The sequence below is a fragment of the Nilaparvata lugens genome, chromosome 4, assembly GCF_014356525.2.
Source record: "Nilaparvata lugens isolate BPH chromosome 4, ASM1435652v1, whole genome shotgun sequence".
In the NCBI taxonomy this organism is placed as follows: Eukaryota; Metazoa; Arthropoda; class Insecta; order Hemiptera; family Delphacidae; genus Nilaparvata; species Nilaparvata lugens.
In genome coordinates this window covers 38,561,737-38,576,279 of record NC_052507.1, presented here as the reverse complement: position 1 = coordinate 38,576,279, position 14,543 = coordinate 38,561,737, and the positions used below count along the sequence as shown (strand labels likewise).

Sequence of the window (14,543 nt, the reverse complement as noted above, 5' to 3'; positions counted from 1 at the left end):
GCATATTAATAATAAAAATATAACAATAATAAATTATTATTCCAGTTTTTTTCAAAACAAATACGTTTTCAACACAATCGCCTACTAAAAGTTTTATTCCAAAATCACTGGTTAGGATCAATGATCAATAATAGCATAACGAAAATGAAATGTTTATTCATTCATGTTTCAAAAGGTTAGGTTTTACTTTGAATAGGCCTGCACAGAAATCAAAACGTATTTTCACAAAAAATTTGCTACAAAATAGTTTGGAGAGTTCACATTTTCATTTGAATTAGCCCGCTTCAATCAGCTGTTCTGCTATAGAATATAGTGCCAACAATACAACAACAAAATATTGAGAATTTCCCTCATAATTTTTGCTTCAAGTCCTGGACTCAAATATAAGTCGAGAACCTAATAGACCCCGTAGTTTAGAAGATAAGCCCGTGACTCAGAAAGTCGATTTAGACCCGAGCACTTATTTTAGTCCTGGAATCTGTAAGTCCAGAACTTACAGATCCCAAGCTCGGAAACCGCCCCTTAATTTAAGTACAGTAGAAGCTCTCTTAACCGACCCCTACGGGACCGGACCGTGGTCGGATAACGAAAAAGGTCGGTTAAACCGAATAATATTGTAAATAGTCGTATTAGGTGTTAAAATCATTCAAACACGTGAAAAAAACTTTTAAAAACTGTTCCTGCAGATGCACCTGGGTCGGCTGACAGTTTTTCACCGCATATACTCAGAAAATGGATACCATGACGTTTCTTCCATCGTGCTAGCCAACCGTCACTCGCCGTGAAAGTCCCGCAGTTTTCAATTTTAGCGTGTAACGCCATCGCATTTTCCTTCAAAATTGGCCCACTAATCGGTGTACCTTTCCGCCGCTCTTGAGTAAACCACAGCCATAATGCATCGTCAACAATCTCGTTTGTAGGTTTCTTTAAAGTGCAAAGAGAGGTTAAGATTTTCTCGGATTCAATTTGGGTGCAGTAGTCCTGAATGGATTTTTTATTACGCTTCTAGTCCTTGACCGTTGTAACACCGACACCGAGTTCATCGCTAATGCTTTTAACAGATTCCCCTTTATTAAGCCGTTCTATTGCTTTTAGTTTTTGTTCCATCGTCACAACCAGTCTCTTACGTTTAACACCACTCATTTTACACTACTGTTCTTTACACTAACAAAGTCAATTACATAAACAATTACGGTATCAAAAACTGTTAAATATCAAAGTTTGCAAACACAGTTAGCACACTAGAAACTGCCCGCAACTGACTGAATTTTGACTTGCTACGGAATCATATGTTCGACCTGTTGGAACATGAAAGTTATTTTTGGATCGTTATCGCAGCAGCAGCGGAAGTTTGTATATTCCTGTAAACGGTCGGTTAATCCGACAGGCGGTTGATCCGAGGTCGGTTAAGAGAGCTTCTACTGTATAGTGATCAGCGTTGGAAGTTACTCGAGCACCAAGATATGTTTGTGTTATGTTTCAGTATGCATCTACCCGCTCCTATCTCTCATCTCCAGCAAAAATATCACCCAAAGGAGGTTGACCAACATACAGTATTATAATTTATTAGCCTCTTGTTCATACTTTGTTTTCGAAACAATATAGGCCTAATGAATAATATAATGCAAATACTCAATTAGCATTTCATTTTATTTTGTAATAGTATTTTTTCCCATGTTGTCAAATTAGTATTGCTTTTATTATGTACTAGCTGGACCGGCGAACTTCGTACCGCCAAATAGTTAATGGATCTCATGACAAACTTTAGCTGGATGCACATCTGAGGAGGCGCGATGCCGCATTTTGCATCCAGGTGCTTCTTGCTTATTGGTTTGAATGGAAGAACTCACACACGCTGAATCGGGCATGGCGTGGAACGGTGTGATAAGACAATCTCAATAAGATCAACACTTTGTATCACCAAGCCGCGCCTCCTCAGGTGTGCTTAGCCTTAGCTTAATATGATGCACTATATTTTTATGAAAATTATCCAACAATCAGTATTTACATTTATGGACTTCTTATGTGCTCAGTTAGTTGTGCAGCAGTTTGTATTTTTAGTTATAGTTGAATGCTGCTTGCCGGGAATTGGATGGTATATCTCCTTGCTGCTGATTTTCCCGTGCATATTCTAAATTTACAGCATTTCGAGTTCAACGACCCAAGTTTGGACGTCGTTCGTACCGCGGCATTATTAAGAATTTAAATTTTGTGAATTAGTAGAAAGAGAATTGAAAAAAAAAACAGATCGACCGACGGCTGTTGGATGACGCAATGATTATAACAGCTGATTTTTATTTGTGTGTGTGGCCAGCTCACAAATATTCTCCCATAAGGATTACATGCGAACTTTGAAGGACTGTAGGAAAGAGTCCTGAAGTCGAATTACAAATTTGATAGGCCATAAACCTGGTCCTGAACATAACAAACAAAACTAAAAAAATCATCAAATTCGGAGCACACATAAAAAAGTTATTGAATGTCAAAATTTGAGGCTCGATTTTTATTTATATAGATTTCTAAAGCTGCGTTTACACCGGAGTTAATAACACAAGTTAATGACATCATGTTGAGTTGCGTTTACACCGAAGTTGATAACATGAGTTATTAATAAAAAGTTGTCAACTTGACTGAATCGACAAAAAATTATCTTGAAAAAAGTTGATAACTCGTGTTTTCAACAGAAAATTGCTTGTTATTAACAAGATTTATGTTAGCCATCGAGAGTCGGTAACTTTTGTTAATAACAGGTTACTATCTTCCCCGCAACCCCCTTGTTAAATCTCACTTACCGTTTTCCACTTTTTAGGTTACCTGTTTATTTTGTTTTTAGGCTAATAGACGATGTTGTTTTCTATCAGCTGTCATTTTGTTTTAATGTCTGCAACTCACTGCCTTTTGTATCGCAGTTGAGAATTCATGGCCGCTTGTAGTTTCGTTTTTGTCTCAATTTTGTCTATTCTTATAAATAAATAATCTATATTCACTTTTTGTAATCATTTTCAATTATATTTTTCAAATAGATTTTCTCTCATTATATTAGTGTGATCGTCAGTTACGTGTTGACAGTAGTTTGAGTCACTTAGTCATTTCCTTTTGTTGCCTTTTTGGTTCCGAGCCTAACGTTACTTCGTTCTTCCGGCTTGTTCCTGTCTCTTGTGCACTAACTCTTTGTAGTCCCAATTTTTTTTTTCAAAACTTCAAGTATTTCTATGAAGTATGGTCACTGTTAGCATTGATTTCGACAGATCAATCTGCGCTATACATCTCGCCGTTCACCGTTTCAAAATTGATTCATTAGTTTTTGATTTATCTCCATTCCAAGTTTTCATGTGCGTCACAACTTTGCAGTGTACATGAAACTATTCTTCAGTGTTGAAACCTCTTCATTCATTCAGTGTTCAATCCAAATTCATCTTATGATTTGGATCTCGCATCTAGCTTGCAATTTTGGATTTTTTGCAATGCTACTCATTGAAGAATCAATTTCTTCTTTCACATCGTCTTGTATCTGGTAACGCTACTACCGTACGTTCGGATTCAATCTCGCCATCGCCTTTGGAGTGTCCTCGTCGGAGTTTCATCGGTTTCTTATAACAGTGAGGGGTTCACTGTTGTCAGCCTAGAGTCGTCCTGGATTCCTGCTGGTCTCCAGAATCTTGGTTTGAGGTTCTCATCCTGATCTGCACCACCTGCGTGGACACGCTGGTGCTCGTCTCCACCTGCTGTTGCTTCAAATTTTCTGAGCTAAGTCCTATATTTAACATTATTAATATTCTCACATCACGTCAACTGTAGCAAAATATCCACTTTGGTTATAGATCTTGTGCTATCTCTTCTAAATTGGATATTTTGAGTTGAAAGTACATTTGCTCTATCTTCCCAGACTTGTCTTAATTTATCAGTGAATCTTATATTTAATATTATCTCAATATTCAGTGAATCTTTTTAATTGAGTGTTTTCCACTAATTTTAAAGCTTTCATCTTCCATTGGTGATTGTATCCTTTTGGTTTCAAAATTGACAATAATTAGTAACCTTCATTTTGAATAATTGTTATTTGTTTTTCAATTATTAATTCACATATTAATGTATTTTCATTTTGATTTCTAAAAGTTTAAACAGTCTCAAACTCATTCAATTATTTTGGTTATCTATAAAGATTAATTCACATATTAATGTATTTTCATTTTGATTTCTAAAAGTTTAAACAGTCTCAAACTCATTCAATTATTTTGGTTATCTATAAAGTACCCATTTAATCTCATGATTTCAAATTCATATTGTTTTATTGTAAATCAATCTTAAAATATTCCAAAGTATTGAAAGTGTTTAAACATCACTCCGTTATCTTGTCATTATTTAAATTCAAGCAAGCAATTAGAACCATTCTTTTACTTGTATTCCACTAATATTGTATTTTTATTTAGTTTCCTTTGTGTCAGTTCAGTCTCTTGATCCTTGCACCTTTGCAGATCTTGTCCTTTGTATCGATTATTAGCTTAACTTTGTGACTTCTATTTGTTCAGCTTATCCATTCTAAATTGTAGAACTTTGATAATCGTTCATCATTTGTTTGATTTTGAACTTTCTTTTTTTCTTATAAAACTTTTCATTACAAATTCAATTTTTGATTACTCTTGTATTTGTTACTTGAGCACTTTTCAATTTGAGCATTTTAATCATGATTTTTCAATATTTAGTAACTTTCATTATTCATCGAGCCTGTTGTTTAATTTTGGGTTAATCATCAACTATTCTAAATTTCTCAGAGCTCTTTTAGTTATTATTTGCACTACAAACATTTTAATTGAACTTGTGATTATATATTCAACCTTTCATTTGGTATTTTTTATTTCAATCTCAATCCTGAGTTACCATTTGCTGTACATGCCAATTTGCTTCCATTCAATACATATTATGTAAGCACATTGCATCTTTCCTCCTTTCAAATTTATATGTGGATTTTGTTAGTCTCTGATTACTTTACTAAATTTCATAACCTACAAATTCACCCCTTTATACAGTCCACTCTTTTGCTTAGACAAATTTCACACCCCTCACCCAGCATCCCTACCCTACAACTACAGCTGGTCCCTAATAACTACAGCTGCAAACAAAACTAGCAGCCAAAAAAAATGTTATTAACTTATGTTGAAAACTTTTGTTTTAAACTCTGTTGTAAACTCATTATAATTTATTTACATTAGATCAGATGAAGATCATTATTTTAATGGTCACACACATGTTTCAATTCAAATTTGAAAACAATTTTTTGCTTTTTATTCCGGCTGTTATATCATAATGAATAGTCTCGTTAAATGAAATCATATGGAAGTCAATTATATTGGTAACAAGATCTTGTTAATAACAAGGAATTTTTTGTCAAAAACACGAGATATTAACTTTTGTTCAGAGAAATTTTTGACGATTCAGTCAAGTTAATAACTATTTGTTAATAACTCGTGTTATTAATTCCGGTGCAAACGCAGCTTGAGTTGTATTTTTTAGCCAATAAAATATTTCAATTCTTTCTTTCTAAAATAATTTTATTCAAATTAAATATTCATTTAAATGAACGGTTAGTATGACGGTTTTACTTTATTATTATTGTTAATAAAACATATTAGTGGTAAACAAGGAGTTCTAATGTACTATAAATTGAGATTAATAATTACTTATTAGCTTTTTGTATTCGAGATTACACATAGATGTAAGACAATATATTATAATGTGTATTTCCTTTAATTATTGTTTTCACGGACTACATCCTAAACCATATTGATGCTTGACTGAGCAAAATTCATATACATTCATATCATACCAAAAAAATGATATTAACTTATATAACTGATTCAAAAAATTGAATTTTTTCAATGTCAATATTGTATGACATTGAGGATGGGGACATGAGATTTTTGCATGGGAATTATAAGCACTGAATATGCCTTATGCCTTTCCAGCATAATAATGAGAGAAAGAGTTAACTGCATTAAATATCTTTAAAAAAGTGAGAAAAGCCTAGACAAAGAGAATTAGCAATGAAGATTAACTAACAAACTCATTTGTAATCAATTTGGCGGAGATCTCTATGGACAATCTAAGGCAAGATGATCATAAACAGGAATGGGCAGAAAAGTATGGATAATTTTAAATAACTGTCACAGGGTTATTAATCAGTCAACTCAACTCTATCAACTATGTTCAACTTGAATTAAATCTTAAGAGTGTATAGCTGACGTTTGGCCATCTCAAGTAGAAAAAACAAAAATAATTTGAAACATACGTAATTAAAAAACATAAATTTTATTAAACAGTGGTCTTTTTCATCCAAACATTCCTACGGAATTCACCTGAAGAGTTCTGAGGAGTTTACCTTAAGGATTTCACGTGAAAACACTCGAATCACTTGTCCTATACTGTTTAGCAGAAGCATTCAAGTGTACGTGGTTGTGGTTTGTTAATGTACAGTTGAGGAATCGCTTATTTGAGAAACAACACAAGTCCACATGATGATATTTTTCGGGAACAGAGAAAAACATGATTACAACTAAACTACCAGTACAATCTCGGTTTATTTTTTCATATTGAAAAACTTAATTCTGAGATGATTCCTCAATTTATTTCTTCAATATGTCAATTCCATTTTTAAAATTAGAACATGTGTGGTTTCTCAAATAAATGAAGAAGAATGGTATAATAAAAAGATATAAATAGTTTTTTATTTGAACTATTTATTGAAAATTGAATAAAACATGTATGCACAAACTTGAAAAATGTATCATAAGTTGTTTACTGGCTAAATAGAATGATTTACTGACTTAATGTCCATGATTTTCACCTTAATCAATTTAAATATTTTGCTACTTGATTCAGCCTCTTGGGGCTTCAGTCACTCTTCCAATTTTCTATTACCTTTATTATCATAAAAGTTTGGTTACAGAAATCACACATGTATTGTAGATGTGTGGTTTCTCAAATGAACTGAATATTTAATGCCATTTCTGTTGCCCAAGGAAACATTGAATTAGTGTTGTTTCTCTATGAAACGATATAATTAGAAGAATGCATTTCAGTAAAAAAATTAAAATGACAAAAAATGGATATCTGTTGTTTCTCAAATAAGCGATTCGTATATGAGAGAAATGCTTCAATATGAACAACTTCCCATAATGTTGAAAATAACCTCTATTCAAAATGTTTCATTATTTATTCATATCATTTAACAATTCACAGATTTTTCACACATTCTATATGTGTAATGGTAACGTGAAATCTCTTTATTGGAAAGATGAAATGTGAGTTTGGATAAAAAAATAAGTCTATGACAGTTTAAAATCATCAATAATACCCTTTCCAACCCTGCTTACAAGATATCTGAACAATTCCACGAAAAAAGGAGTCTCATAGGACATACGATTTTTGGTATGAGTATTATAAGTAAGTGCCTTGCCGTGAGAAGCAATATAGCATTCCAAACCAAATTTTGGCAAACATGTTCCTCAAATGATTTAATGCATATTGGTTTGCATTCAAGCAGAACACCTATAAAATTTCTACTTGCTGGAAATAAATCAATTGTTGAAAATCACAAAAGAAAGAAGAGTGAACACAAACTTTTCTGAATGGAATTCTACTTTTTATATGCCTCAGCCAAGATAGAAATGCACCCAACAAAAGTGTGGACAACGCTTGGGTTGGTTGGCCCATATTCAATGTGACACCTGCTTTTCTGTTGACGGATCCTTTTTCAGGCATTTATCAGGTTTCTGGCTGGAATAGGGGAAACCAGCTGTTGTTTGCAGCAAACATCAGGTACATTTTCAGGCCTTGCTAAGATGGTTTCGCTGAGAAATATCTGCGTGGACCACAGTGATTGATTATTGTGCTTAGATACTGATTATTGTTCCAGGTATACTACTAAATTGTAGGTTATCAGGAGCATGGCTGATGAACTCTAAAAACTATAATAAATGTTGAATTATTATTGTAAAGGATGGAATGCATTATATGCATATAAAAACTTTCATTGTAGGCCTGTAAAAGATTTTTTATAGTTACAATTCTTAGTAGACCCGGAAAACACTATGATTACAATTATTACTTGGGAAATATCGAATTGCAATGAATCCTAGTTCAAACTTGAAGTGTTCCTTGTACTCCTTCAAAACTGTACCTGAAAAATGTAGGCTACAGCATACGAATTATACACGAACTGCACGTGTTTTCATATTTTCTTCAATTTTTTCTCCAAGTTTTAATGTTGCCCCTTAAAACTTTGAGCTTGAGTTTCAAACTCAATGTTTTACACAGTTCATGCTTATCACTAACCTAGCTTATCCTACCAAGAACTGGGTTCTGTTGCATTGTAGCTAGAGTGTTATTGGAATTTACTTCATACAATTTTACAGGATAGCAGAATAGTGAATGAGATGAGGAAATATTAAACCAAAATTATCATTTATAATCTTATATGAAATCTTATCTGGTTCGTAAAGTTTTAAATTAGGTTTTTAATTATACGAAATCATTTTCAGACCAATAATGGAGGTAGCCGAAGTTATTTTCATCTTTGATCGATTTCGTACTTATTTCTGTGATTCTTTGATCTAGTGATTTCCAAGTTTTTCTAACAATGAATGCATTCAAAACATCAGTTGTGAATTATAACTGAAGTCTCAACCATATTGCATCAACTTTGAGTGTAAATAAATTTGAATGTATGGCCCAGTTGCACAACAGCCGGTGAAATTTTAACCGTGATTAATTTCACTAGAACCCATCATCAGAGAAGACGGTTTTGGAAAGACGGCTTCTATGATTGATTCTCGTGGAATTAATGACGGTTGAAATTTAGTCGGCTGTTGTGCAACCGGCACTATGCCATTTTGCAAAATTCAATAGACTGGAAAACACAATATTTATAGAGTGCCTAGGACAAAGAAAATATTACTATTTCAAGGCCTATTCAAGAGAAACGTGCTCGCGGTGATTGCTCACGACAACAAAGATAGAAACGAATTTTTGACAAGACAGAATGGATACATTTCCAAAAGACACAACCATCAAATGAATGGTTTGGAGGAAAAAGGAGAAGAAATGAGCAGAAATAAATCAAAACGGTGGAGTACGAACAAGCCATTGATCACTGCCAAAGCACAAAATTCGAAGAAAGCCTGAAGAGAGAAAATGAGGGACCGAGAAGGAAAGAGAAAAATAATAGGAACTGATGAAGACAGCAAAGAACCTTCCTACTTCTTCTTCTTCTTCTTCTTGATCAACTGATTGGCCTTGCACCACCCAAGAAATACTTTTCCCTTCTAGCTTCTCCGATTCTATTTCTTAGGGAAAGATAAAACTACTAGTTCTGCGAACAGTAAACCTCGCTCATGAATACAACTTTCAAATTAATGAAAAGGGCCATTATGAAAGTACAGTATATTGTCAAGATTTAGCAATGTCATATATTATTTTTTCCATTGAAAATGCTAGTGATAATGTTTCCAGAGACATCGGAATTATAAATTTCTTTCGAGGAAGTACCTTCACATCGTCTCAATATTTACAATATTAACCTATATTACAACTTTTTTAATAATTGATTATAAGATATTGGTCAACTGACGGAAAAATGGAATATGCAGTAGGCAATTTAGTCTCACAGACGATAGTGAGAAAGAAAATGATTCTAAATAAGATGGGTTTGTTGGTGTCAATGAAAGGAGGTTGCTAATGATGGTTTTAATGAAAAGTGGTTTTAATGTGTTATGGCTTGTTATGCTATGCAGAATGTTAAATGCTCACAGCTCGGTTTCCGATCTGGAAAAAAAGGGTTTACGATAAAAGGAAAAACAAAAGCCAATAGTTTTCCAGAAACTATTCGTGTTGAAAAGGGAAAAAATTGTGCAGTCGAGTGAGAGCTTTCCTACAATTAATAAATACAGCACATTTTAGAGCGGCACAAGTTCTATTATAAAAAATGAGAGCCAATTTTTTTTACTTATATTTATTTTGGTAAAGATTTACTCTTACCATATTGTAAATACAATGATCTTTCATTTTGAAAAGAATAAAAATTGCTGTATCTTGCAAAATAACGGCGCTAGATACAAAAAAGTAACTTTCTGGATGGAGGTTGTTCTGCGGTTTTTCAAATTACAGAATAACCGGAGGTCTTATCAAAAATCGTTACACATATGTTTCTGCGCCTTGTTTCAAAGAACTTGTAAGCCAAATTTTAAGTCCAAATTGGACAATAACTACGACGGGTCAATAACTGTAGAGGACATGAAAAGCCCTTGAATTTTAACTGCAATTGATTACAAAAAAAAAATTGTAGAAATATTTAAATAATTCAATAACCTGGACGGGGCTGGTCATTATCTAGTTTTCATCAAGATTTGAATTATTCATTAACTAGCAGGTAACCCGTGCTCAGCAAGGGTCTGTTTTAAAAGTTGACTAATTGAAAACATGAGCGAGTAGAATCTTGAAGAGCTTGAAGGAGGCCTAAAACCATCTTCGGTTAATTATATGCCTAATTTCAAGTTAATTTCAGTCCAGTAGTTTAGGCGTGATGATGCATGAAACATAATTTTCCTATCCCGTACGTGTATAAGCCAGTTTTTTTCTTTATTAGCTTTGGAATATATGTCTTTAAGAACACAAAGAAATTTACCGCTCACTCCAAAATTACTTAATCTGGGCCACAGCTTACAATGAGGAATGGAGTCAAACGCGGCTTCATAATCTACGAAAATTCCATACATGGGTTGATGCTTCAATTCGAGATAGTAATAAATAATAGAATAAAGTGAAAAGATATTATCCATGCAACCACGACCTCTACGAAAGCCAGATTGACTCTCGCCAAGTACATGGAAATACTCTGCCCAGGTTGATAAACGCACAGTTAACAAATTTGTAAAAAATTTAAACAGACAGTTTGAAATAGCTATTGCCCTGTAATTCTTTGGGTTCAGTTTATCGCCTTTTTTAAACAATAGGAACAAAATCATCTCCGCCCAGCTTATTGGAATTCTACCCTTATCCAGTATGCAATTAAATAATTCTACCATGTAATTTTTCCAGGAAAATAGAAGAGACTTATAGAATTCGTAAGACAAGCCATCGATGCCAGGAGTTTTTTGTTTTTAGTTTTTTTTAGTATGGCTTCTAATTCCTGAAAATCAACTTTCCTATCCAGAAGGGGATGACTCATGGCTGCCAGAGCTACTTCATTTCTATTTTCCATCAAATTTGATGTGAATTTATTCTTCAGAAACACTACCCAATCCTTCAAACCTATCATATTTAATTGCGAATTTTTCTTTCTAAAATAGTGAACTGCACTCCAAAATTCATTACCATTTTTAATATTCCTGAATCTGTTTTCCAAATTTTTGTAATAATCTACCTTTTTCTGTCTAACCATATTCTTATATTCATTCTTAGCTGCTATAGGCTATATACATTTAATGAAACCCTATCGAAATTTTTGGCCTTTGCAGTTCTGTAAGCAGTACGTAGATTTCTCTTCAGATTATTACAGTATAGGTAAAACCAAGGTTTATTTTTGAAATTCGTAGCATTTGATTTAGAAAAAATCATTCGCGAAAATTCGGCCTCTTCTTTGATGGCTTGCATTAAATTACCAGCCAATCTGCTAGGACTGTCACTACGGAAATGTACTCTATCAGAGAGAGAGAGAGAGGGAAGCCGAGTACTCTCTACCAGATTCCTCTCTCCATCGATACCCTCTCGCCCACTGACAGTTATCACTTGATAAGAACGACTTAGTTTTAAAAACAACGGCAAATGATTGGAAGACAAGACAGAATCAGACACTATCATATCCTCCACCCATTCGAGCCCCTGAATATTAACCCAAATCTGATCGATAGTACTACTGCCATTCGAGTTGTGAAAACTGAATTTTGCTGGCCTATCACTATCACTCCTACCGTTAACTATTATAAACAGATTCTCTTCCATAATATCTACAAGTCTACCTGCATAGCGTGATAAGCATTCATCTAATACAACTCTTCGCGCCCACAGTGAGGAATTATCAAATACTTCGCTATCTACATGTTGATTGAGAGAACCTATACGTAAATTAAAGTCTCCTCCTATTAGAACCGGTAGAGTGGAGAATAATTGTTCGTTTTCATAGAAACAATCCTGCAAACCTTTCAATGATTTTTCAATCTCATTTGGCCTTAGTGTAAATTAGACCAGCTATACAGCTAAGCATATCATTAGATAACTCAACAAGCAGTAGAGAATCAGTAGCAGTAATCAATTTTGTTTTAAAGCTATTCTTTATCAACATTGCAAGTCCTCCACTTGGCCTACCTCTAATATCGCATTTTAAAGCCGGAACTGATAAAATATTATTATCATCAAAACCTCTTATGTATTGTAATGAGTTTAAAAGCCATGTTTCACTAATGCATATCACAGAGTAATTATTAAACAGATTAATTTGAGATTTGTGCATATTATAGAAATTTCCAAATCCATGACTGTTCCAATAGATAACATTAAAAAAGTTTATACAATCACTTGAATTAGAGTTTATAAAGTTCTGAGATTTTTGACGTGATTGCTAGGATTGCCCCAACTCACCTCCCTGGGACTGATTCTTCTCATTGGAAACTGCTTGCCTGGGTAATCTGCCACTCTCCAGCCAACCCGCCAACGGGCCCGATACGTTGCTTGCCGCTCGCTTCGAAGTTTTTCTCAGCTGACCGTCATCATTGGGTGAAGCATTGCTTGCTGCTCGCTTTGCTGTTTTCCTCGGCTGAACTTCATCATCGGGTGCGCAGCTTTCCGCGGGTGGCGCGGCGCATGCCACCACACTGGAGCCGTTATCGCCATTACCATGCTGGAAACGGCCATCATCGTTGCAAACTTCGTGTTGAGACTGGCCCTCATCGCCTTGAGAAAACAACGAACTCGACTCAGCGATAACCTCCTGCGATTGGCTTTCCTGAGAAAATCCCCGTGGTCCAGAGCTGCCCGGGAGCCGACTTGAATTTTTCGCATCTGCATCAATGTTATCAGCTTCTTGGATTTTGGAACGTGAACTATTGCGAATTCTTTGGCGACGCGATGCTGGATAATTCCTATTGGAAAATGCAGGTCTCTCTAAACCGTTTTCTCGATCAATCTCTTCAATTTCTTCGAGTGTATAATATCTTCCGTCAATCACTAATTTATCAAATCTGATAGTGGAAGAGTGACCGTCTCTTCTCATCCGCTCCTCATACATTTTCAGCTTCTCTCTTATCTCCCTCACTCTCTGTGAATAGTCCTCCCATATACTGATTTTTGTTCGAAATAAATTTTTCCTTGCCTGAAGGACCTCCAACTTTTTCTTGAACCTCAAAAACTTGACAATAATAGGACGATCTCTACCTTTATTTCTGCCTAGCCTGTGCACTCTTTCAATGTCCATAGGATGAATTCTAACTCTCATCACTTCCATAATAATTTTTGTAATAATTGTCTCTGTTTGCGCGGGTGACTCCCTATAATCTTCTTTGATGTTGAAGAATAACAGATTAGAACGCCGGGAATGATTTTCAAGACTGTCCACTTTATAACGCAAGAAACTGTTCTCGTCTTCAAGGTTTGCAATTTTATCACTTTGTAACTTAGCATCTTTCTGAAATTCACAAATTTCACGCGAAATTTGAAAAACGAATCTTTTAGCTCACTCAAATCCTTCATCATAACGTCCAAATTCTCGAGTTTTTTGAGCTTTTTCCACACATCGTCGAGGGTAACGTTCTCGGGACCAGGATTCAACTCAACACCTCCAATAATTAGTAACGATGCAAGTACAATAAACCATGAAAAGCAGCACTGTTCTAATTTATACAACACTATGTTATTCACAATATAACACTGAATATTACGAAAGAGCCTATTTGCGCGCGGTAACTTGCTAAGTCTATCATCGTTGAGCGATAAGGGAGCACCGAATCTCTTTTTTCTTTATTATAATATAGATAAGTTCTTCAACTTGGTACTAACATACGTGGGCATACAAGGAAAATCCACTAAATCCATAAAAGTAAATTTCTCAGGAAATCAATTTCTAATTTCTAACATCAATCATAATTTCCTTATAGTGATTTTTCACAAAATAATATCATACTGCAAGAAATGAAATATTCTTTATTTGTTTGATAATTGATTATTTGATCTGATATGATTTAATTAATATTCATAGTTTATAGAATTAAATAAAAATAATGAAAAATCAAAGTTTGGAAAAATTGCATTCAGTGCATTTTCTTTGTACGCCCATGATAATAAAGTGACAGAACTCAAATCTTGTTTAGAAACCTCCCTCAACTTAATGCCAACCTTACAAAATTGGACTGGGTATTAATTTAGTTACCAATTTTAACCATCTGTTTCGGAGAGGTAGTATCTCTAGATTATAGTTCTATATTAACATATGGTATGTACATTTCACATGAACATTCGTCAACTTTGATGTGTTAAAAAGTCCCACACCGACCGGGAAA

At 34.3% G+C, this 14,543-nt stretch overlaps 1 protein-coding gene across 3 annotated transcripts in view; it reads right to left on the bottom strand.

The window, feature by feature from the left end:
* Positions 1-14,543, bottom strand: part of LOC120351166 — an 82,026-nt gene that overhangs the window by 27,611 nt on the left and 39,872 nt on the right. The gene's annotated exons all lie outside the window — the stretch shown is intronic.